This window comes from Anas acuta, chromosome 4 (genome assembly GCF_963932015.1).
Source record: "Anas acuta chromosome 4, bAnaAcu1.1, whole genome shotgun sequence".
In the NCBI taxonomy this organism is placed as follows: Eukaryota; Metazoa; Chordata; class Aves; order Anseriformes; family Anatidae; genus Anas; species Anas acuta.
The window spans coordinates 62,767,341-62,793,661 of record NC_088982.1 but is presented as its reverse complement, the minus strand read 5'-3'; the positions used below and the strand labels follow the sequence as shown (position 1 = coordinate 62,793,661).

The 26,321-nt window shown below is 42.5% G+C and overlaps 1 long non-coding RNA gene across 6 annotated transcripts in view; it reads left to right on the top strand.

The window, feature by feature from the left end:
- The window catches only part of LOC137856342 (uncharacterized), a 298,868-nt gene that overhangs the window by 61,135 nt on the left and 211,412 nt on the right, over nucleotides 1-26,321 (top strand). For all 6 annotated transcript variants that reach the window (XR_011096373.1, XR_011096372.1, XR_011096371.1 and 3 more), the window contains exons 9-10: nucleotides 2,853-2,957; nucleotides 3,800-4,036. This is a non-coding gene — a long non-coding RNA (uncharacterized lncRNA). The remainder of the gene's footprint in view (nucleotides 1-2,852; nucleotides 2,958-3,799; nucleotides 4,037-26,321) is intronic.

The window sequence follows — 26,321 nt, the reverse complement described above, 5'->3', positions numbered from 1 at the left end:
AAAATGGGAGGTAAAAATGCTACATTGATTGAACCACAAAAGGAAGGAGAAGAGGGTTGTGTATTTATTTGTCCACATATTCAACCTGAGGGTGATGGATGTCAATTATGGCATAAGTAAATTTCACATCAGACTCAGCCAAGAAACCTGTAAGGATTTTTTTTTTTTTTTTTTGTATCCAGTGTCCTTATTAGCAAGTATCATATGGTTTATTCCTCATTTTCAAAGTGAAAGAGACTTCTGCACCCACTTAACTGCAGATAGTAGAGCCTTACATGTTGGCTGCCATGTCGGTAGGATAAATGTCCAGCCTTCTTCTCTGCCCTCGCTCAGGACAGTCCAGATGTACAGATGTGGGGGGACGGGATGGGACACAGGACTTCTCTGCCATTCAAACCATACAGTTGTGATCACTTACCTCAGATCTGCCCCAGGGAGTATATGGAAAGGTAAAGCCCACACAAAGGGAAAAGGTGCAAGGGCAAATGCTGTTTTTCCATTATCATGGCACTTGTTTATAGATTGAGAGGAATAACTTGCTCCTGTTCTCTGAACAGAGCCATTCCTTTGCTCATGCAGAGACATCTCACAGGCCAGCTGTGCTGTCTCCGAGTCACTTGTTATCAATTCTTACAAGTGTGGGGGAAAGCAACAAAATCATGACAATGATAAATACTGCTTCTTTACACACTTACATGATGCCAGCCCAGTTTGTGGTCCAAATACGCCACTGTGGTCTGGCTCCAAGTAAACAGAGCTATTAGCAATCACAGGAGGCTGGCAGGTTGCAGGTTTGAGCTGACCAGTTGTTACAGAAAAACAACAGATTCCTCCTTTTTTTCATTTTTTTTCTCCTGGACTCCTATTATTGCTGAATCTTTTGCACTCAAGAGAAGAGCACTGCCGTTGTCTGGTGGCTAAAAGCAAAATCACATAGAGGAGAGAAAGGATCATAAAACAAAATGTCTCTCATTCTCAGCTTGATAAAAAATGCAGCAAGTGATCCCTTAGGCACACCAGGTAGTGCCCCAGTAGGCTGGCACAGCGCCTGTGCATGCCATCTGCTGAGTTTGAAGCCTTCTTCTGCTCCCCATCCTGCAGAACCTCCTGCAGCTGGCTGCTGCTTTTCTTCTCAAATCACTGCAGCACATAGCCAGCCTGGGTTAGCACCTTGCTGGCATTTACTACAAAAAAAAAAAAAAAAAAAAAAAGGAGAGAATATTACACAGAGGAAAGTTAATGCATGCTTTGTATTTGTAGTTATAAGCTCCACCTTGCTCTTTGTAAGTGTAATAGGACATTTCCCTAGCTATTTAAAACTGGTCAGGACAAAAGCCCTAATTCCTACATGCCCTTCACTAGAGATGTTGATGTTTGGCTACTTTTGCTTCCTAAATGTAGCTTTTAGATGGAGTTTAGTGAAATTGCCTCATTGGAATCACTGAAGTGATTAGGGGGTTGAAGGAGAACAATAAATAAAGATGTGTTGTATATATAGTATCAGATGTAGGACTCAAACTGATGAATACAAAAGTGGGAGTGAAATAAGAAATTCAGACCAAGAAAACACAGTGATAAAGCATTCAGCATATTATTTCATGTCAGACAGTTTCTTTTCTATCTAAACTGGCATATTTCCCAAAACAATATCATTTAAGAAAACAGCTGGTCCATCGGAACGTTTTCCTGCTGCTGTGTATCATCAGACCAGCATTTTGTTCTGATCAGAAAGGTAAAGAACACGAGCACAGAGCAAGGCCTGAAGGAAAAAAAAATCCTGTCGTGCCCCTAAACAACAATACAGCAACTCAAAGCAGTCATAGCAGTATAAAAGAACCTCACTGATAAGTTGAGCATTTACATCTTCAGCAGGAAAAACTACAATGCCCCGACTCTCATGTAATCTCTTTCAGGTTATATGAAGCCAGGTCATCAGTACTTCAAATTAGTAACAGAACACAAATAGTCTCAGAGATTGCTATAAAGCTTTCTGATTTTCCACAGCACAAGAAATTAAAAAATAAAAAATCAGGGTTCTCTGTATTTGGAGAGTAGCTGCGTTTGCAACAATTGTATGTACATCGATATTTTACGTTGGGTTTTGAAGTCTTCAGTAGGGTCCTTAATAAATAACAAGGTATCCCGAAAGGATGAGTACTAGGTGGCACCTGCTGAGTTACTACAGAATCACAGAATCACACGGAATCACAGAATTTCTAGGTTGGAAGAGACCTCAAGATCATCGAGTCCAACCTCTGACCTAACACTAACAGTCCCCACTAAACCATATCCCTAAGCTCTACATCTAAACGTCTTTTAAAGACTTCCAGGGATGGTGACTCCACCACCTCCCTGGGCAGCCTGTTCCAGTGTCTAACAACCCTTTCAGTAAAGAAGTTAAAGGTTACTAACCTTTACTGTGTTCATTTCATAATCTTTTTTTTTTTTTTTTTCCTAAGTATCTTGTGATCCCAAATGCAGATTCACTAGTTTAGATGATTTTCTTCTGCAGCATCTCTGCTTGATCACTACTAAGGTTTTCTGAGGGAGACTTGCCAAATTTGCCAATGCTAATCTGGAAGCCAAAATAAATATCTTTGTGTTCTGAAGAGCGGAAATGCTGGGACCTGAATATCTCGCCCAGAGCTGTTAGCTCTTTTCAAAGCCTAGCATCTGTATCGCCACCTCTGCTGAAAAGCCCTGGGATCTTTTGAAAAATAGGACTCCACATATGCAGGCTGAGCATTGAAAAAGTAGGTTTTGGGTTCTTTTTGGAAACATGGGGCTGCAGCCCGTTTGGATCAAGTTAAGGCAACCATGGCATCTCCTAAACTCTGCCTACTTGTGTGCAGGTGAATGTGGAAAAACGTCAGTCAGCATTGCCTTGAGAAGCTTCATTGCATTCGGCTAAAGCAGACATCTTTTGCTGGAAGGATGTCTCCCCAAGAAAGGTTCAGGTACAATTTTTAAAATATTGCAACAAACTGTTGAGAACTTTTTCATTTCCTAAGGTACACGTCGATGCTTTTGCATGTAAAAACACCAGTTCGGTTTCAAGAGGTTTGCTTGAGGCTGTAAACAAAACTGCTGAACAGCTGTATTACACAGGCACACGATGGAAACTCTGAGTACATGGGCAAGTCATAGTTCCTGGACTTGCTACAGTTGATTTACTGCAGTTTTAACATGACAATCTGAAGTTGTATGTCAGAGGCTTGCATTGCTTTTGATTTACTAAAACTCCCCTCTCTTGTGCAGCTTGATTTCGGCTGAAGGTGGGTTCCCTCCTCTTCCAACAGCAGGATGACAGGGCGAGGAGCTTTCCAGCTCTGCAGCAGTAGTTGCTACCTGGGCTTGATGCCCAGCTGGGGCAGCTGTCTCAGGAGAGTGCTCAGGGTGCTCCATCAGCCGGCCCAGCTGCGGGTGATCCAGCCCCAGGACTTGCTCAGGAATCCCCACACTGCCTGGTAGGGGGCCAGAGAACTTCAAACTTGCAGGATTACAGCTGGGTGAAATCAGGTTATCTCCCAGTTATTTAGGAGAAGCACAACATTCAGCTGGAGCTAACTGGAAATGGTTTACTTTTTTTTTCTTTCTTTCTTTCTTTTCCCAAGCAAAATTTCATTTCAGCTTGGCTTAAGGCATTCTGTTCAATCACCACCAAGTGTTTCAGGTTGCTCGTTTGGGGGTTATGGCTTAAGGCTGTGCCTTTTTCAAGTGCTTTGTCCAAATATTTCTTACTGAGTCTATCAGCTTGCAGTGCACCAGTGTGTCTTATTTTCACCTGCCTCTTCTCTAGGCAAAACAGTTCATCAGACAACAAGAATTTGATCTTCCCATTCACCACAAGCTGGTCCTTGGGCTGGAGAAGTAGCTGCAGGATACTGCCTGCTGAAGGAGCACAGGATTTAGGATCTGTCAGCACCATGGTACCATTTTTTTGGGACCACCAAAGCTTTTCTGTCGCATCTACTGACCTCCTTTGGGCAAGCATGCAAGGGTCTTCCGCAGAGCCGCCCTCAAGACTACGTGTTGGGTGAGTACATCCAGTAACAGACTTGATACGTGCTGGTAGTTGTCATATAATAAAGCAACTCAGGATTACTGCTGGTCGTGTTGGACCCACCACTGAGAGGTGTAAGGTGTTCCAGCAAGCGTGCAGCCTAAGCAAGGTTGTGAGGTGGGGCTGCTTGGGCTGACCTTTCTGTTGGAGCTGAATTTTAGCCTCAGAGCCATGCATGGAATAAAATGAGCTTAGAGGATGGCAGAGCTCCTTTTCCTGAATGTTGAAATCCCTCCTGGCAGATACAGGGAAGCTGGAATTGCTGCGCAGCCCCCTCAACTAATGCAATTGCATTTTTAACGTTTAAACAACAGTTTAATTTTTCGAGGAAGGAAATTTCTCTGAAATTTCTGTGGGCAAAGCAAAGCAAGCCTTTAGAAAAAGCTGCAGATGGAAAGCTTGCATTTATGTAAAATGGAAGCATGCTGCGAGTCATTGGAGAAAACCTATATTTTCTTGACAATTATAACAATATTAGGTAGCAGCGGAGGTTTCCAAGGCAACCTGGCCACGGGTGCATTCATGTGGAGTGTGTGTGACTACCTGCTTTGTCAAGCCAATGGATGGATGGCAGGAGGTGGTGTGCGCCTGTGGGGCGAGGGGGGGCACAGCTAGCATTTCATCAAGCTGTACTAGCAACACCGTTTAAAAGCGGAGTTATTTTTTTTTTTCGAAGTATGTCTGATGGCACCGAGCCTTTGCTGGATTGGTTTCCAGAATAGTCACGAGAAATGTGTGGGAGCCAGGTGGAAGCAGCTGACCGCTGAGGTGGCTCTCAGTTAGGGGAGGCCTCTGGGGCTATTTAGCGTGGGGTATGCTTGTAGATTCTCTGGCTTAAATAAATGTACAGCATTTGCCTTGAATACCTTTATTATATAATTATATTTATATAATTACCCCTTCCTTTTGTGCCAAACCTGACACAAGCCTGTTTTTCCCAACACGATAAACTAAAGGTATCCTCCCACCACTTCAGGTTTCTTGCCGTTTATTACAGTGCTCAATAACTTCTTGCCTTCGCCTGTCCCTCCTCATTCCTCTCCCCCACACCTCTGGTTTGTGTATGGGACCTTTGCTGGCCTCCCCAGCCCTCCTGTAAAGCACAGAAAGTGCAGCACACGGAGTGTGGTGTCCTATACGTAGCTCTTCAGGCTCTCTCACGTTCCTTCTGAACAGGCAGTGCATTTAAATGTCGCACAAGAATCCCCCCTGTTGATCTCCAGGGATTTCACAGCCTTGTCTTTGACCTGTAAAAACTTCCAAGAGTTGCAGATGCAGAGTTGGCTTAGGAAAAAATGTCTGAGCTGTACAATATCTTGATATTTCTGTCAGGAAAAGAACCATACACCCCCCCAAACCTCCAAGGGAACCAGGAGAGGAGTGCTTTCCCCATGGTGGGGGCAGGTGCAGCTCACCCTCGTTTCAGCAGGTCGGGGAAGCTGAGCTCGCAGGTTTGTGCTGACATGGCAGCAGCGCAGGTCGCTGGGGGATGTTGTTGTGGGCTGAGGTTTGGCTGAGCATTCCCACTGGTGTTGAATAATAAGTCCCCTTTCCGAAGGAGTTTTGCTTGGGAAAAAGAGAAGGAGGCTTCTGCATTCTCTTTTTCTGAGCCAAAAGCATTACTGGGCTGAAACACGCAGCCTTCCCCTGGGAATTAGCCAGTCGGGAGAGGCATTCAAAGGAGCAGATATTCAGGTACTGAAAACTGCCTGTGCAATCCCTTTCGGCTCTGGCGTGCGGGCTCTCAAATACATTGAAACTCTCGCAGCGTGCATGGCTGCATCCCCAGCCCCGCACCGCTTTCGGAGTAGCCACGGCAGCTGCTGCGTGCAGTGAATGTCAATCGCACCCCGAGTGCTCAGGAAGAAGCTCGAGTGAAAAATTAAGATTCTGGGATTTTGTGGTGAAATTATTTTCCCTAACCGTTGCCTTTTACCGTGGATTGCAGAATGTCCTCTGCGCATACAGATGCGCTCGCAGCCAGCCCGCTCGCTTTTGTGCCTACAGCTGCGGCTCAGATGTGCGTGGTGCTGCGCCCTGTCCCTCTCCCCGCGCCAATGTGTACACTGCCATCCAGAGGTGTGATGGCAGCATGTGCAGGTACACCCCAGCTAGCTGACACCCCGACGTGATGATGGCAGGGCTGCTTTGGCACCCACGGCAGCTGAGTGAGACGTGGCTGGTGCCATCGGGCACATGCGCTGCACCTGACTGCAGTGCAAACATCAAGGAGCCTGCAAATGGAAAAATAGAGGGGAAAAAAAAAAAAAGAATGGATATAGAAACAGCCTGCCCAGACATCAGAGTCCAGCTGTATGGAAAAGGGTAAACTTACATGGTTTGTGCTCAGTGTAACCTGAATGCTAAGCACCCAGCTCTGCCATAGCGCAGGAGAATACCCAGTCTGCCAGGACGCCCGCTGTGAGCAACAGTTGGGTTTGTTGCAAGGCACTTGTGTTTTGAGAGAAGACTTTATCCACTGGATTAGAGCGTAGGTGAGCTGCTCAGGTCACTTAGGGCTTCCAAGATGGTTTTCAGTGCTAGATCTTGAGCCCAGCTATAACTGAGACATTAATAGCAAGTATCTATTTGGCAGTAGTTCCTAAGTGTTGAATGTGTTGCTGAATATTTGGGCCCAAGTGATTCAGGCACTCCTAGCACAGAGGTCTTATGTTAAAGGCCCTCAACCACCTTTAGGCTGTGTTTTATTTGGCATTTTGGGTCCCAGGAAAAGGTGTCTCAAGCATTCGTCTCTAGAGGCAAAAATCAAATGCTGGATTGAATTGCCTTGCCTTTGTACAATATGGGGCACTTGACAGAGCTATAGAAATCCCATTTTAAAAATGATAGCTGTTGATTTTCTGCTTGCTGAGAATTATTAGGATTTTTCTATCCTGCAAAACCAGCCATTAAATCAGCAAAACGCTTTGGCATTAGAGCCGTTTGGAATGTAAAAAATACTGCTGCTTGTTGTTGAGCTGTGAATGTTCAGTTGCAAAGTTAAGGAGAAATCTAAAAGGACAAATAATGATCTTAATTTGAAAGACATTTTACAAGTAAACATGCTGCAGTTGTAGCTACAAATCAGATAATTGCTGAACATTTTAAAACCCAGGAGTATAAAATTAAAAACAAGAAAATCAAATTTAAGTGCAAACAAATAGCAGGGGAATTCTAAGCAGAAGGTTCAGGTTCTTTTTTTTATGGACCATTTCTTTTTTTCTTGGCAACCTCAAATATTGCATAGTGGTCTTTATTTAATCATCCAGGTTATAATATTTAAATGAACAGGTACTTTAAAATAGAATGGTTTACAGTCATTTTTTCTATTACTGTATAAGAAATGTAGCCGTGAAACATAAAAAGGTCAATCACTTCAATGAAATAACTTTTAAAAATAATACAGTTTTACAGCCATGCGTAAATATATGTATTCTATTATGTCGAAGAATATCAAATAATATGGCTCAGTGTTAAGCTGCAACTTTTGCCAGGAGGATACATTAGCTTTAAACTGGGATATACGATCACTGAAATACATCATTTCTGCTTTGGACTTCACTTTTCCAAGCAAAATGGTTTTATTCTCCCTACTTCCCACCTTTAGCTGTTCTTTTTCCTGCCTTGTAACAATTTACCTATCAGGGAACTAATATTTTGTCACCATGTGCATTGGGGCTGTGACAGTCCCCTGCGTACTGCCCAGCTCTCCTGTGCCAGGACAGCCTGGCTGCTCTGACCTCTGTTTTGTGAGGGTGCTGGCAGCTGGGTGGGGGTGCCAAGCAGAGGGACAGACACGATACAGGTGTCAGTGAGGCTCTGGATATATCCCCAGGTGGGACGGAACCTTTGCTGGGAGGAAGATGTGAGGAGGTCATGCTTATGGCCATGCAAGTGGAAAACTGTTCTGCAGAACTTCCTGAGATGGTAGAATAAAGGGGAAGAGACCACAGAATACATTTTGTACACACGTGGTCCTTCTGTCTGCCCGTGACAAAGATTTGCTCATCCTCTGAGAGCTTCCAGATTCCTGGGTAGGCTTTGCAGCTTCTGGGAAGTCTGTAGTAGCCCAGATATTTACGCTAAGCTGCAAGCTGACTAGATCCTCCCGCACAGCCTCCCAGCATGCGACACTCAATACTAAAATGCCATAAATACAGATTCCAAAAGCATCCATTGTTGCATTGTTAACTAACATCATCTCTAGGTCACACCTGACCTAAATTTTATGCAAGTAATTAAAAGGATAAGTTTATTTCTGAGGAGCAGCTGTTCACAGTGTCTGGAGATAGAAGTAAGGTAAAAGGCATTCCCATTCCCTCCACATCTTTCCTCTAAAACAATCGATAAGTTTAATTAGAGTGGTTAGGAATGAACTATGAAAGCAGCAAAGTTAGAACCAGATACATTAGGGAAACACTGGGACAGAAGATATACATATGACACTTCTGATGTACATAAATTTAGCTGTCCTGGGCCACCTCCTTGTCCTGCATGTACCTTAACATTGCCTCCGGGAGGATTTGTTCCATGACCTTCCTAGGCACAGAGGTGAGGCTCCATTGGTCTTTAGTTCCTCAGGTCTTCCATTCTGCCCCGTTTAAAAATGGGAATGATGTTTCTCTTTTTCCAGTCGCCAGGAGCTTCACCTGACTGCTGTGATTTTTTAAATATGATGGGGGGTGGCGTGGTGACAACATCAGCCAATTCTCTCAGGACTCTGGGATGCACAGTGGAAACTGTTTTTCTGCATTTTGTATTAAAGAGGGAAATCCGCCACAGCAGTCCTTTTCAGAGTACCACCTGAGACAAAAGTATATCCCAGAAGATGTGGGCACCCCTAGATTTATCCTCCTGTATCCCAGATGCTTAGAATTAGAAGTCTAGTTGGCATAGGAGAGTGAACAGGAGATCTTCCAACTGCCTGCCTACAGTTTCGTTACCTTTTAGAGATGCCTGTCTCTCTTTATCAGCCATGAAGGCCTTCCCAAAATAAGTGCTGTGTATCTAGGCTGGTGTATTTCTACACCAAGTTTCGGAGGGTGTCTTGAGCAGTTCAGCAGAGCCGTCATCGCTGAACTGGGTTGTGCAAGATATTGCAGCATCCTTTACAGCTTGTCCTGATCATGCCATGAGCTTCGTGTGCAGTCCAAAATAAGCCACATCTCTCCTTTTCCCTCTCCCTGGTGAGATGGGCCATGCTTCATGGAGACACACTCACTGAGGTTGACTTGTATATTTTTAACAAAATAGTCCCTCAAACTTTCATAGCAAACATCTCTGTGAAAAGTGCTATAAAGCTGTCAATGCCAGAGTGTTTTGTGGGCGCATCCTTTTTGTTGTTTTGATGCATTAAAATACCTGAAATTTGAGGCGCTGAATTTCAGCATTGCGTTAGCTGAAACATCTGGACTTTCAGTTTAAAATAGCTCTTCTAGAAGCTTAAAATCAAAACATTTTGGTTTTGTTGCTGAGAGGAAAGGGTTTATTTAGTTTGGAGGAGAGATCAAATTGGATTACTTAGTCTAAAGGAGAGAAGATGATGGAGGATATCTCTCCAAATAAATAAAAGGCCGCTACTGTGAGGAAGGCAATAAATCTGCTTTCCATGTTCATGGGGGATATAAGAAAAAGTAGTGGGACTCCAGTAGCAGAGTGGGAAACAAAAATAATCAAGGTAAGCATTAGGAAAACATTATTTTGGAAGGATAACTCTTGTAGGAAACTGCCCGAGAGGAGATGTCCACCAAGAGATCCCAAACCTGAGGACAGGCACCGGTCAGGATAACAGCAAGGCCTTGTCCTGCCTGAGTGCTGGATGAGCTCCCGGGTCTCTCCAAGCCTTGGGAGTCTTTGATGTTGATGTCTGTTTTCTTGAAGATAAAACACTATTTATACGGAAGCCATCTGATAGGAGATGGTAGGTGCATGCAGCAAGCAGACCCTGAAGGAGAGTTTCTCTCAGCTGGCGCTGGCCTCAGCAGGCTGATTGTGACTGTCCACAGTGTTTGTGTGTTATGCGGGCTGCATGTGCACGGGCACAGATGGGGCTGGCAGAGGTGACACGTTTCTTTTAATCCTTCGAAGAAATTACGAATTAAGATGTGATTATAGAACTGTTAAAAAGGAATTACCACAGAGGAATTTCCAGATGGTCATGCAGAATAACTAGCGAAGAGTGAATAGCAAGGTTGAGTTGTTTATCTAAATACACTTCTCTCTTCTTGTTTCCACTTGGTGAGTCCTTTCCCTTGTTTTGTCTTTCAGCCCATGTGATAACTTCTTTCTCGGTTCAGTTACAATTACTGGTCTGCCTCATTTTCTTGTCTAGCACAGGCAGTATTCTTTTAAACTGAATTCTTCGGGAAAATAAGTACAAGAAGGACATTGAGGCCCTGGAGCGTGTCCAGAGCAGGGCTACGGAGCTGGTGAAGGGCCTGGAGCACAAGGCCTGTGAGGAGCGGCTGAGGCAGCTGGGGGTGTTTGGTCTGGAGAAGAGGAGGCTCAGGGGAAACCTCATTGCTCTCTCCAGCTACCTGAAGGGAAGGTGTGGTCAGCCTCTTCTCCCAGATAACTTGTGATAGGACTAGAGGGAATGGCCTCAAGTTGCCCCAGGGGAGGTTCAGGTTGGAAATGAGGAGACATTTCTCCTCAGAAAGAGCAGTCAGGCACTGGGACGGGTTGCCCAGGGAGGTGGTGGAGTCACTGTCCCTGGGGGTGTTTCAAGGAGGGGTTGGACGTGGTGCTTGGGGACATGGGTTAGTGGGTGACAGTGGTAGTAGGGTGATGGTTGGACCAGATGATCTTGGAGGGCTTTTCCAATCTTAGTGATTCTATGATCCTGTTGTAAGCAGAAAGCCTGTGACGTTTCCAAAACTGCCAGCACCTGTATTGTGGACAGCTCCTGTTCCAAACCCACGGCGCTGTTATTTTTTCTTCCTTGAAACTTTTTCTTAAAAAGCTCTTGATATCTCCTGTTAAAAAGGTTTTGGGTTCTGGGAGCAGGCCACATTAAAGGCTGCCTCCAAACTCAGCACCAGCTGTCTAGCCTGGTGTGGCAGCAGCCCGGGGTTCCCAGCAGTGCCCTGTGATGTTCGTGTGGAAGCACACAGTGAATATAGAGCCCCGCCTAAGGGAGAGGACCTAGACAGAAGTGTGTTTTTATTCACAGTATAAATGTACTAAGCAAAAGATATTTGTTGATAGAAGTGGTTTCTTTAGCACTTGGCAAGTTCTTTTCTCAGCACGAGGACTTGAATAAGATCTTTGAACTTGTGGTGACAGTGAAGGAACTGCGTCTGTAGAGAAACTGGGCCACAGAAATACTCTCTTCACAAATAAAGAAGCCTTTTTTTTTTTTTTTCTGGAGGCTCTTGTTTATGTATCCATTCATCTGCAGCTGTCTTCCAAAATGACATAGGTCTCCAAATGAATAAAGTAAAAATAAACCAACAACAACAACAAAAAACCCTTTACAGTAAAGCAGAAGGATTTTCTATCCTGAGAGCAGTGTACATTTAACTACTTGTTTAATGGAATATAGTTTAAGAGGAAGGGAAGAGGAAGACTCGTAAGAAATGCACGCAATTCTGCGTGATAGGGTATCAGAACAAATTGCTGCTGATAACCTCCCAGGTTAATTGTTGTGCAGCGAGTGACCCCCTGCTTTGAATCAACGCATTACGTTTAATCTGAGAACTCTGTGGCTGCCTCTTTGCGCTGACTCAGTAGCACTAGAACTGGTGTTTATGGATGATTGGGTGAGACTTGCTTCAGAGCCATCTAAGTGATTTAAATACAGCAGTTTAAACATTTTGGAAGATCAAATCCCTGTAGGACTTTCTACACATTCCAGCTAATAATTCCAGCAGGTAATTCCTTATCCCCATCAAAGCTTGTGAATCCCTATTTGTTCTTTATATGGTAGCTAGATTTTTTTTTTTTTTTTTCCAAGTGCTGAGTGCTGATCATAAGTTGTAGAGGTGACAATGAGATCCTGGTGGATTTATAACCTAACTAGAGGTTTCTGTATTTGATACTAGTGGGCAAATTATGTGTTAATCTAGGTTGTCCTTTGGGACGTGATCCCAGGGATGGAGGAGGCTGTCACTCAAACTGGCGGGAAGATTCCTGCTGCTGTTGCTCCTTTGGCACAGGTCCTTACAAACTGTACAGAAATGAGAAACCTCACAGAGCATTGGGATTTGTTGCTGGTGAGGATTGGACTAGGTTGCAGTTTTACTAAAGAAAATGTCCCAGGGCACTTTAGGAACGTGGATCTAGTTCTTATATTGACTTTTCTTGGAAAATTAGATTTTTATACCTCTAGAAAAAAAATTGCCTTTCTGTTCTAACTGGAGCAAAGCTGTTCTAGTCCTAAAAGGCATGCTACTATCATGGCATCAGTTTCCCTAAAATAAAACAATAAGAAAATAATACATTACTGCAGAGCTGCACAGATTCTTGTTCACAACTTTGTGGACTAGTCACAAGATGAGGAGGACTGTTACTCAGTGGTTCTTCACTGTCCACATCACTTGCCTTCAGCCTCCTTTTTCCATCAGGTTTTGTGCTTCTAAGTCACAACATTGCTCATGACAATTTATTTAAGTATTCTTGCCATGGAAGTCTGCAAAAGAAAGAAGCTTCTGTTCTTCTTCTAATTTTAATTCCTAAGAAAGTCTCTCTCTGTGATGCCCTGTCTTCCAGTTATTGCTGTATCGCTCACAGCTTTATTTTACGTTGTCTCACACCTCTGTATTTGCAGCATGGCATCCACAGTAATCAAGGGTGTGACTGAATTCACATCACCTCGAAATGACAGGAGTGGGGGGAAAAAGGAAGGGAGACAATGCTGTAGACACCCTGCTCATTTAGGCAAAATGAAGTCAGTGTACACAATGCGGCTACCTCAGCAATAGCAAAGCCTAAAGAAAATGCTGTTTCCCTACTTTGCAGTCAGCAAGGAGCTACTACAAGGACTTCTGTGACAGGGGTCAAAATAAATCTGTGCTTCCAGATTGAGCAGTATAAGTTTTCTTTGCAGTTTCAGAGTAGCTTTCAGTCTACTTCCTAGATATGAAATCTGTGCAGGGAATGTGTATTAACCGTTCCATCAAAATGCAGATCTCTGTTTTGTAGTCTGTGAGTCTTTCCATTGCTTCCTCTTTGTTTTCAAGGCTGGTAGCATGCTACTGGTTACTACTGGTAAAAGTTATTTCTCTTCAATTCTCCTCCATCACCGGTTGGATGTGCAGCCTAAGACTAGCTTATAGGCTTTAAAACAAACCTTAAGCATCCGTGAAAGAAACTTACTGCAAATATAACACAGTGGTCTTTCTGTAACTCTTCTAGCTTTAGTTTGAGGAAATTCTTTCTTTTATTATTGAGAAGTTAAACTATTTTTAAATGAGGATTTGAAACAAAATATCATTTGAACTCGTAAAATCCACCCCTGCAAAAGGTAGCATGTGGTTCAAAATATATCTCGGTGCAGGAGTCAGCTCTGGCAATGATATGCTCTCAACAGCTCTTCCCAAGCTGAATGACTAACCTGCTAAAATCATACTTATCAGCTCATACAAATGAGCAGATAGAGTTCAGTAAAATACAGGATTTTTCTGATCAATTGCCGGCATTTCCATGGAAATGACAAGGATTTTGCTACTCAGGCTATTTCAGTGTATCCTTTGTGTCACAACTCTATACTCTTCTTTTCGTGCTGTACCTGTGTGAAAGATTTTATGGGCTGGAAATCACGATCTCTTGTTTGAGGAGAGGTTCTGTAAAGACTATCTGCTGATGATGATCACACCTTGGTGTACTACAGCTCTATTATTACATCTAGATCTTAGCATTGTCTACGCATTAGGCAAGGCTTGAGGATACTTAGCCATAATGGATAATTTTACTTTGCAGTCTGATGGGAAAAAGGAAAAGATGGGAGGTTGGAATTCAGTATTAAGTAGGAATATCAAGTAGGAATATCCTTCAATTGCAATGAAAGCTGCCTTATAAATGCATATATACATATATATATATGTATATGTAAATAATATACTGGTAGATATATATAGTACCAGTAGTTTTCTTCTTGTATCCTGCATAATTATCCATACTTTTTTTTTTTTTCTCCTCTGTTTTGTAGAAGAAGAGTCCTGGAAGAATTTTACTAGTGATTCTTAATTCTTCTAGAAACCAGAGTATGAAACTTGTGGTTTAGAACTGTAGAATATTGTAGTGTGTTATAGGTACTTTCAGAACAAGAGGTTTTTGTTCAGGTAGATGCTTTTAAAACAAACTTTCATTTATAGTAAAAAGTTTCCATAATGTTATGAGGCAGCAAAACATTGTTGTTTGTAATGATAAAAAAAATAAAAAATAAAAATTAAGAAAAGGAAAAAAAAGCCACTGTTTTGGCCAAAATTCAAACCTTTGGGGGGATTGCACGTGATTTTTGCACATTTTTAAAATAATGGAAGATGTAATCAATGATGTATTCAATGTGATATGCTGGAAATAATAGGACTATGAAATGCTCTTAATGAGAAGCAATGTTTTCATCCTGAAAACATTCTCTGTGTCTTGCTTCCTAGCTGCATGCATGCAGACACCATCCATGTAACCACGAGTTTCAGATGCCACAGTCTGGTGAGCCCTGGGCATTTCCCAGGTTTGGATTTTGCAGAACCCTTGCAAGGAATTCTCTCCTAATCATGTGAGATCCACGCCTGCTTTTACTTATAAGAAATCTCAGCTTTGTGAGTTGAGTGTGGTTGGAAAAAGTCCTGAAGGATGTTGCAGGTGGTACTGTGGGTACAGAAACGCTGTTGTGCTCTACGCTTCTCCAGTGCTTTCCAGTTAGATAAAGTGATGTATATGACTTTGCCTACCTTAGTGTCAAGTATTTTTTCATATTAGGGGCACAGCTAGCTACAAGCTGTGGGCAACCAGCCCTTGGGGCCCATGAAGCTCACATCTGCTTCCACGATGTTTTAGCCCATACGGGCTACCGCCTGAGGCTGCATTGCTAATCCGACTCAGCTGGTGCATGGCGCTGTGTGTACAAATTCAGCTACCCTAAAGATAGCTCTGTCACGTTGCAGTTTGCCTGTAATCTTTGTCCAGTTGCTTTGGCTGCTGACATACTGTAGGATTTTGGTATCTACGCTCTGGATTAAAACAGTTTTGTGATTGCTCTGACTTTCCCAGGGATCCTGGGATTAGACTTAAAAACGTGTTGCCTTCTTGGGAAGGAACAGATCCAGTTTAGTCTTAGATATCTAAGGATATCCTAATATCTTAGGATATTAGAGCTCATCATTATATAATGTCCCTAAATTCAGCTTTGCAGGGATGGGAATGACCAGAATATTAATAGTAATGACACAAGGAGGAGAGAAAAGGCAACAGAGTTTTTTTTTCATGTACAGTTGTCTCTTTAGAGGAATGACCTGTAGAGAAACTGTAGAGAGTGTTTGGTAATAGCTAAAACTCACTGAGCAGTCTAATCCAATAAAGACGTGTTAGAAATCAGCTATGCTACATGAAAAAGGTACAGAAAATTAACGATGCATTCCTGAATATAATAAATATTTCTTAACAGAATAGGCAGAAGATGATGCTGCACAAGGACCAATCTTTCACTGCTTTTGTGTTTTAATGAGAGCATAGCAGCTACCTTTTGTCATGAGTAAAAAGTGCTTTCTTTGAACATAAATGCTGGTGGTTGCATAATATGAAGCTTAGTGATGCATATAATGTTAGCAGAGGGCCGTCTGAGCAGAATGTACACTTTAAAATTAATCTCTGCACAGATCAGCAAGCACACGCGCACTCTCCCATGTTGACAAGAGCAGCATACTTCTTTAGGAGTAGCCAAACCTTCAAAGCCTGGCAGCTGGAGTTTGCAAGCTTGTCGTTCCGTTATTAACTCTGTAGACCTTAGGGAAAGGGTAATGGATGAGATGATCCCTTGGGGTCCCTTCCAGACCTACTTTGTTTGGTTTCATGGTTCCTAACCAAGCAAGCGATAAGCAAAAATGTTTTCTGAAATGAGCAGAGGGAAGGGGATGGGTATTAATTATGCAAGATGCTCAATCCAGTTCAAAGCAATGTGGCTGGCACCAGACGAAGTTCATCAAAGGGCAGGTGAGAGGAGCCCCAAGGACAGTATTTGCTGGGGACCCCTGTGACACCTCCAGCAGTGTTGCCGATGTACATTGAGGATGAAAGCATGAGGCTGTAAAGAACATGTATTGAGAGAAGTGTTACCAAAATCACTGGACACAAACTGGAAATACTAGGGTTTGAATCCTGCATGCTTTCTGGGTCTGGGTTTCTTTCCCTTTCCTTGACTGCCCTCACAGAGAGCACAATTCAATCATACAAGGAGCCATAAAACGCTGGCCATGAGTCCGGCAGATCCTTCATCTGCTTTCAAGACCAGGGTTGCCAGAGGAAGGCCTGCAGGTTTCCTGGGACCTTCAGGGAGAAGGAGCAGCTATCACTCAGCTCTTTGCAGGTATTTTGGTGCTCCAGTTGTCATCTTCACTTGTCCATTCCGTCTTGGGTTAAAGAGCTTTTTTCTTGTGTTTTTAGTGATTTCAAATAAGATCTCCCTTTCCTTTTGTGAGGAGGAGGAAGGGCACCTTTGTTTTGAATAAAGTCTGTCCCAGTCTTTTTGCAGTGCTTTGACCAGAGGGAAACTACAACAAAGAGTTTGTGTTTTCCTGCCTTTTACTTTCTTCCCCTAAATCAAGTAAGCCCTCAGTTCCCATTTTAAAGTGACCCTGAATTATCTGTAGGCACTTCTACAGATACTCTGCAATATATAACAGGTTTATTAGCACAGGTTGATTTCTCCTTCTGTCTAAAAGAATTTGATGTCCTTCTCCCCTCAGCTTTCAAAGGGTCTCAGGCAAAGATGCTGAGTAATTTAGGTGCCTGCTTTCCACCAGAAGGCACTGGGGCACAGGGCCCTTATCGTGCTTTCAAAAATGTAACTTTTTTTACAATGTGTTAAAAATCCCAGCTGGGATAGCTATAGCAATAAGGTATGAAGTTGAATTGTTCCTTTTTTTAAGACAGGATAGTTTTTCTGTGTTCTGGCAGATTTACAGTCCAGAAAAACAAGTCATTATAAGATACATTTATAAGAATAAACAGAGTTGACAAATAAAGCTGGCTTTTTGAAACTAGGCTGAAAGAGTATTTTTTTTTTTTCTAAGGAAGTGATGATAGGTTTCAAAGATGAGTCCGTGCTACTTAATGCCTGCACCATAATTCTTCTCCCAATTAGCTGGTTGTAAGGCAGTGCCATCTTTCGCTTGTCACATTATAGGCTTTATTCAAATGAGATGCAAAGGGAAGAACAAGCTGATACTGCTGTCATTACCTGAAACAAAAAAGCCCAACCTGTCCAGCAGAACCAAGCAGAATTCTATTATGTAAATCTACTTCCATATTTTGGGAACAAATGATAGGCAGGACATAAAATGGAAAAATAAATTATACTCACACAAGTAAAAGATCAGTCAGGCAACGTACTGAGATATCATTAGGGCTGATGAATCACTATTATCATTACAAAAATAATGCATAATACTTCAAATCCAGTATCGTGGTTGACTTCTTTGCTGATGAATATTTATGCAGTTTCTTTTGTTTCTTTGTGTGTCTAACAGATGCCAAGCTAAGTTCAATAGACAAATTGCATCTCTGTGAACTGTCACAGCCTTGTCCTTGTTTTTTCTAGCAAACTGAAGTTAAATAGCAAAATGGAATAAATAAGCAGAGGTCAAAACCTCCATCTCCCTACAAGATTCAATCAACTGATAAATAATCTTTGGAAGTATTCTGTTCAGATCAAAGGAGGAATGAAAGTTAGAGCTCTGTTATTTGAAATGAACAGTTTGCTTATCTGTACTCTGAGGATCGTAAATTATTTAACCAAGGTGTATGTCATAATCAAATTAGTCACTTACCTCTGCTAAATTTCTCAATATCCCTCGTGCCTGTGCTCCTTACCTGCAGTGCGTGATGGGAAGATTGTTATATCTGTATGAGTGTCATTAGAAAATAAGGCTTTTAACCAAATAGAAGATTACAAGAAGGAAAATAAAGATGGTTAGAGAATGGTGTTTGTGGGGGGTAAAAGCTAAAGTCACTATCATTTACTACCCATTTCAAGTGATAATAAATCTGTTCAATTAATTCAGTGTCTTAGCAAAATCTTGTTCCAAAGCAAACTTCTATCTTAGCATGATAGTATTTATGGCAAGTGATTAATTTTGTCTGTGTGTGAAAAGAGAGAGGGACCTCCAAATGTACATTCTTATTGATTTGCTTTGCAAGCTTTCTGTGGAAGGGAGAATCAATGGTGCCCTGTCACCCAAACAACTCTGAAGTAGAATTTATAGATTTGGAGAAATAGCTTAATTGCTGGAATGACGCTTGCAGCTAAGCCCAGTCACTTAAACTTGTGTAATGACTATACGTTATCCAAGTATCAAGCAAAAAAATGTATAACAATATAGGAACATAACTGGAAAAAAATGAGTGTTTCTGGGATGTTATCACTCCTGTGAGGACTTACGCTTCATTTACCTGATGTTTAAATAGGGGTAAAGTCTCTGTGCTTTCTGCCTCGTTCTGCCTACAAGAGCTTGGAGTCTCTTGACATCTTCTGAGATACGCAGCGCTTCCCACAACTAACTTCAGCTGTAGGCAGTCAGAATTTCCCATTTAAAAACCACACCAGCTGGAATTAAGCTAAGGACTTTCTCCTGCCTCAGTACTATCCATTTCCTCCTGTCATCATGTGTATGGCCTCCACTTGCACGTGGACAATATGGGATTTGGTAGTGATTTGAATGGCTGAACAGGTACATACCTTTTCAGAGGTATTTCGCTTGGCATCACTTGGCTAAAAGATATCAAAGTAGGCAGCTGTTCTTTGCAAATATATGTAGAAACCTGCACAAAAGCAGGTCCCTGGTCACCTCAATTGTCCCATTGACTGGTTTTTCAATGTAGGTGGTGTCCATTGATTGAACTCCTACCTACTAGTTGTCGTGTCCTGCTTTCTTTGTAGAGGTCTTGTAGTCCCTCTGTTGCAACTTCATCCTCTGGAGAACTTGATGATGATAGCAGTGACAAGACATCAACCAAAAAAATGGCTGATTATTTTTTTTGGTCAAGTAATGCAACGTGAATCATGCATCATCCAGATGACTAAGTAATACGAGGCATCACATACATCTTCTGCTGAGCTTTGTTTCTTTCTGACAGGGCCACTTTGGATCAAGAGGAAGAACCTCTTGTTCGAAACAGGCCAAGATTTGAAATGTTTAGCCCAAGCTGGGTGTTACATGCTTCCTTGCAATTCTGTAGGAAAACAGTGTAGCTGTGGTATGTATTCTGGCAACTTTACCCAAGGGATTTTAATACCTGCATAGAAATCAATGTCTGCCTACATAGAGGGTACGAACACTGCATTGAGCACCTACTTTCTTGCTGCTTGGCCAATATCAGTAGGTTTTCTAGAGATGTCTTTGCCAAGAGATACATCAAAGTGTAACACCACACCATTTGCTAGCGCTCCTGACTCCTAAAGAAAACATTGGGTGTGAGCTTGGAAGACAATTTTTATGGGGAGATCTGCTCATACACCTGCATGGTCCTGTCTTTGGCTGGGAGCTTTCCAAGTGGCAATTTAAAGTCGTTTGAATCCCTTGCTTGGTCTCTAATTGGATATAATGAAGCAGTGTGAAGCAGCTGTATGCAGTCCCTTTAACACCGCTTGATGATCTCTTTCCTCTCTGTGATAAGAAGAGCGTGACCTTTTCATACATGCGGGGCTCTCCATGCGGCTGCCAGTCCCACCCAGCTTGTCAGGCTTTGCTGCTATTTAGACATTGTTATGGTTTTGCTTGCTCATCCTTAGATTTACACTTTGTGTTTGCCTCTGAAAATACTACATGAGTGTGTTGGCTCTAATGCAAAACAAATGCATGGTCTGTCGGTATGTATTACACAGACATATCTCTTACTAAAAATCAGCTGTGCATTAAAAGGATGGTGTTTCTATTTAAAACAGCAAGCGTGCTCTGAACTGAGACATACTGTGACCAGGTTGCCTCGGCAACAAAATTCCTCAAATTGGAGGGATCTGTAACAGAACATGTTTAGATAGCTTTAATTTTGGGGCACGGTTTCTAAAAATCTTAATTGACTCCTTTCAAATGTATTTTATCTAGCGATAATACTATGTTTCAAGTATCAACTAGTACAACTTCATCTACTGTCTCTCTGCTACAAATTATAGCTATAAAGTGTATGAAATACAAGGCAAAGGGTAAAGAGAAACTTATTTCACAGTTTGGCAAGTGTTTAGATCAATGACCCTTGCTTCTTAGCTGTTTTAATTACTAAACTTTTATTTCTGTATTTTTTTCATATATACAGATCTTTTTAAAAGCACCAAAAAGTACCTTCTTCAATTCAACTGCTATTGGGCTAACTGATAACAAAATTCTTGACCATGTTTTTATTAGGTTTTGTATTTTCTGTGATTGTTACTCAAAGCCTCAATGCAGCACGCTGACTGGCTCCGCATGATTCAGCACCATGTGAAATGGTTCTTTCCCATCCTGAGAATAAAGTTGAACCCATTATTGAGGTATCACAGTTTTGCCTTTGACCCTGGGTAGGACTTTTCCTCTTGGTGGAACATAACCACAGCCTCTCTTAATAATTCCTGCCCTGCAGATGGATATAGAGGGTCGCAGGTTAACATGGCCTTGCAGCAAGGCTTCAGGGCTTGTTGTGGGGTACTTTCGGGGCTACCTCAGGCTTTGCTGCCATACAGGATGCTGTGGGGTGTTGCTGCTTGTCAGAGTGAAGGTGGGGTTGTCTGTCCATCTGTCCAGATGGATGCTGAAGCACAGACTAGGGGATAACCATTTCTGAGGCAACAGTTTCCCAAAATTTCAGTGCCTACGGCTGGAGGGAAAACATCAAAAGGCTTCTCTCCCATTAGTCACCTCTGACAGTTAATTGACCAGATAGTCAGAAATACTCGGCATTATGATTCTTCTGTTGTTTCTGTAGTGCCTGGGGTCTCTCTAAAACCAAGCTGGTGGTGGCTGCACAGGCGCATCCTGCAGACAGAGGTGGCAGCTGACAAATGGCTTTCAGAGCCAGTTGTTTGCGTAAAGTTCTTCGTGCTCAGGGGATTCCTCAGGAAACTCGGTTTGCTGGCTTTCCGGAGGCTTTGAAATGAATGAAAATTAATAGGAAGTGAGCATTCAGATCTCTTAGGAAGCGGTTTCAAAAACACAGGCTTAATGTTTCTGTAGGCGATTTTTTCCAAAGCTCTCCAGAGATTTGGGAGCACGAGGCCTCCTGCGAGGCAGCGGGCCTACACGCCTCGGTCCCATGAGGGTAGGTTGTGGGCTGCCTACCCGAAGCTGGGCAGAAAGCAACTCTCCATGAGCAAGAGGTTGAGAGTTTTTTTTCCCTTGGGTTTCCTTTCTGTCTGCCTAGATTAAACTGATCTGCACTTAAAGCAGATGTAGGTCTGAGAATCAATAGCGTATAGGCAAGTGCTGCTGTCTGGATTTAGTTGTTTCTTGATCTCTGTCTGGAGCTGAGGTTCAAGGGAAGGATGTTAGTTTTTGTGAATCGTCAGGCCTTTGGGGATAAAGAATTTGCCCTGCAGTCTGCTCTGAACAGAAAGAAAAAAAAAGTAATAAAAAAATAAAGAAGAGAAAAACTTGTGCAGATGATATATATATATATATATATATAATTTTTTAATTTTTTTTTCCCTCTAAAACTGAATCTGTTTCCTCTCCTAAACTAACACGTTACCAATGTTAACTGAAATTTGACAGCACTTGGTTTCCCAAACATTGCTTCCTGAGCGTTGTTGTTTTTCAGTACTCCATTTTCCTTGGACACATGCTGAAGTAGAACAAGTAGGGGGAAGCCATCTCCTAGTGTGATGATAACTGCCTGACTACAAGTCACACTGCCTCGGTTTGTGCACGTTTCGGACACTGAGGGTATTTCTGAGTTGATCTTCAGCACAGAGTTCCCTTGCCCTCTCCCATAGTATGTCTCCAGGAAGAGTAGTAATAAAAAAGAAATAGTTGAAGCTTGGGAGGTTCTGCTTTAAATTTCAGACAACGTCAGAAGTTGTGACCAAAATGGAAAACCAAATTACAAAAACCTTACACTCTTCTACCTTTTTCCTTTGGGAAAAGCATTAAGAATGCAACATGTGGAAATAGCTGTGTGCTCTTGTGTCTTCCCACAATGGAAATGAACTAGTTTGACAATGATTTGAGGAAATCTGGCAAAAAACGACCTGTCAAATGTTACCAGAGTCCCAGTGCCAAATGCAGGCAAAGAAACGTTTCTTAAACTGGCTCAGCCTCTTCTTGCTGAATACCCATGTGCTCTCCTGAGGGCAAGATCTTTCTCTCTCACTCTCATTAGATTTCCCTGATAATTCATACAGTGTTGTTTGTTATTCTCTGCTGATGGCTTTTGGCCTTTTAAGGGTTGGTCTTGCTGTATGATTCTTTTAGTTTTATCTGATACCCCTTAAGCTTTTGTGAAAGAAATTGAGCAATCAATATCTATGCACCTGCTCCATGCTACTCAGGATTAAAAAGTAAGAAAATCTCTGTTTCAGTTTGATGAAAAATAAACACAAAATTCAAAGCTTTGGTTAACTCAAATTTTTCAGAGCAAACATTCCCCAGCTTTATGTATTTTTTTTTCACTGAGCTTTCAAGACTTTTTAAAGTAAGATGGAAAGAAGAAACTTCTGAAAAGGAACAGTCACTTGGAATTGAGTGACAGGAGTGCTTTGTTTAAAGAAAAAAAGGTAAATACCAACCTGAGATATCTAGATTATTACCGTCTTATATCTCGTTCCCTCCCCATTCTCACTGGTGTGAAGAAAAGAAGTGGAGGTAAACTGACAGATTCTTTTTTCTAAAAAACTGTAATATTACTAGATCACCATTTCCCCCCAAAACATTCTTTGATAGGAAAAAAAGCGCTTTGCGTAGTACTTGTCCAGGAGCATGTGACATCCATCTGAAGTTGCAGGTGAGCACAAGGAGAACTACAGATCTTCTGCTATCAGCAAAAAACAGCTTTAGAGTTCAGCTCTGCACTAGAATCGCTGAAATTGTGTTCAGCTACAGGCAATGGCAGCACAGTCCTTTAGGAGAAGAACAAGCAAACGGAAAACAATATGTGGAACGTTTATTAAATCACATAGCCAGAATAATGCATTCAGTACTTAGTAAAATCTGCTTGTGGGAAATATATTTAAGAGCAAAAGTGCTTATGATTTCTTAGAATCATTTTACTTTGCTTTATTTTTCAAGTTATATTAGGAATAGCTTAATACTCTTCCTGAAATGTGGTAGTGCACAGAATTTAAAAGCTGGAGAATGGCAGGAAACCTGGAAATGCAGGTAAGCAGAATACACAAGTGGCTGCTGAACATTTACTGTCCTGTGTATGGCTTACCTGAAAGCCAGGCACTTGATGCTGCTATATATGCTGATTTGCTCTTAGGGACAGCAGAAGTGGAAAGTGCTAAGGTGTTTATTTCTAGAAAATGTCATCTTTTCCTTTGTATCTGTAGGAGGCTAAGACAATTTGTTAGAATTTTCAAGAAATGAGCATAGAAGCTGGTGGGCTGCAATGGTCCTAGCACTACACAGCACTCCATGAAAAGGAATCGAGAATTTTCTCGTGCAGATTCAGTGACCTGAACTAAGACGATGGTCCCCGTGTCAAGTCACTTCATGAATCTGTACTGCAATCACTTGTATCATCTGCGAAGTCGCCTGCAGAACAGCTAGACAGTGATTTCCTCTGTTAGATGTTTAGCCCGTAGCAATTGCTTGGGGACCACTTCAGAAAATTTATGGTCAACAACTTGTCGGGCCTGGCTGATTAGAGAGGTGTTTCTCCAACCTCCACACGTAGACTGCTGACCCAAGTTTTTCTGCTCATCTGAATGGAGAGAATACTTTTGAAGCCTATTTAAATCAATTTAAGCCCATTAAATTAAAATCAATTGAAGCCCATTTAAATCAAGGGAAGTAGATATGGTTCCATCCAGTAAATTAGGGAAAATTTTTCCTTGAGAGAACCCCATTGTGGAGTGGAAAGCCTAACCTCAGGCAGCTAGTTCTGTGAATACATGTAATGTTAACCTGTTTGCTGGAGAGGCAGACTCATTTCTCAAGTTTCAGGGATTTTCCATGTTTGCTCTGCATTTCTTTAAGCTGTCTGAATCTTCTGAGGCTTAGGGTCACTTCATCCTGCTCTGCAGGATATGGGGCAGTATTTTACAACCTCTCATGCCTCTGGTGGTATCTGTCCTTTTTCTTTGCAATCATTTTTGCTTTCCTTCCCCATTTCTATGACAACTTTTGACAATGTCCCCTCTGTTATGCAGTTCAGCATAACTTGCTGGAAAAGCATGTAAAAAAAAAAAAAGGTAACTTTTCAGTAGTGTCAGATGTCAGGCTTTTTAGAGTGAGAATGAAGATTTGGCTTGCAAGCTCGTGTTGGCAAAAGGAAGGAAAATTCCTTTGTGAGGAATCTTGTCCAAAGAGCGTACAATATGGTCTGTGGCTGCAGGTGGTATGTCTCTGCCTCGTGTTGTCATTTACCCCAGCGTGAAGTAAATGCAGGGTGACAACAACAGAAGGGAATCAGTCACCTTTCTGGAGTACCTGCATCCTTTTAGGCAATTGCATGTGCTTCTGTCATTGTACTGCTTCATGAGCTTTTTCGAAGAAACAAAGTGCTCAGCCCTCTTGTTCTCACAGCACTGTGACAACAGGGCATGTTATAATGAGGCTTTGCTTTTCATCTCACTTTAATGAGAAGAATCCAGCACTGCCCAACCACTCTCTCCTTGTCTTGCACAGAAGAATGCAGTAGGAAAGCTCCATGTGGCACATTCCGTGCTCATCAGTTCCTCAGCAACTCCTCACGCAGCCACTGCACTGATCTGAATGACAATATTTGAGCTGAGGTCTTATAAAAGTAGCTGGCACGGTGGTTGGTCCTGCAAGGGGAAGTTTTCTAAGTTCATGCCAAAAATGACAGCAGCAGAATCTTTTTCACCACCTTCAAAGAAGCCACTGGTCTACACTCCTGTAGATCTAGACTCCACAGTATAGGGCTAAAATATTCATGGGTGCCTAGTGAAAGTCTGACCCCAAGTAGTTTTGCCCCTCTAGAACTGACACCATAGAATGGTTTGTGTTGGAAAGGACCTTAAGGATCATCTAGTTCCAACCCCCCAGCCACAGACAGGGTCACCTCCCACCAGCCCAGGTTGCCCAAAGCCCCATCCAGCCTGTCCTTGAGCACCTCCAGGGATGGGGCATCCACTGCTGCTATGGGCAGCCTGTGCCGATGCCTCACCACCCTCTGAGTGAAGGATTTCTTCCTAATATCTAATCAAAATCTTCCCTCTTTTAGTTTTCAGTCATTGCTCCTTGTTCAATCGCTACACTCTCTGACAAAGAGCCTCTCTCCTTCTTTCCTGCAGGCCCCCTTTAGGTACCAGAAGGCTGCTGTAAGATCTCCCCAGAGCCTTCTCTTCTCTAGGCTGAACAACCCCAACTCCTTCAACCTTCTTCATAGAAGAGGTGCTCCAGCCCTCTGATCATCCTTCTACCCCTCCTCTGGACCCACTCTTGACAGATCATTGTCGTTTTTATGTCATCAGCCCACATCCCCAAATCCTTCTCAGAACTGCTCTCCATCCACTCATCCCCCACTCTGTACTGATGCTTGGGATTGCCTTGGCCTAGATGCAGGACCTTGCAGTTGGCGTTGTTGAATTTCCTGAGGTTCTCAAATATTGTCCGTTCTTAAATAAAAAAATAAAAAATCACATACATAAGGTGCAGCCAGCAGTCACAGATGTCTTGGTTATCGCTGATACAGTTCATTTAATTCGTCTTCTGTGCTAGGAAGAATAATGTGCTGAGCAAACATGGTGAAGAGAATGGCCAGACCGATAAGGATACCGTAAAACAAGTGGCTTCCCTCAGACAAATGAAGGAGCAAGCACCTACGTTGTTCAGACACTGTCAGCCTTGTTGTACTGAGAGGTGAGGGAGGGGCTGAGATCCTGACTGGCTTCCCCTGGGGTGGGAGGTGAGGTCTGGGTCTGGAGATGGCAAGCTGTATCCCCAGCTTC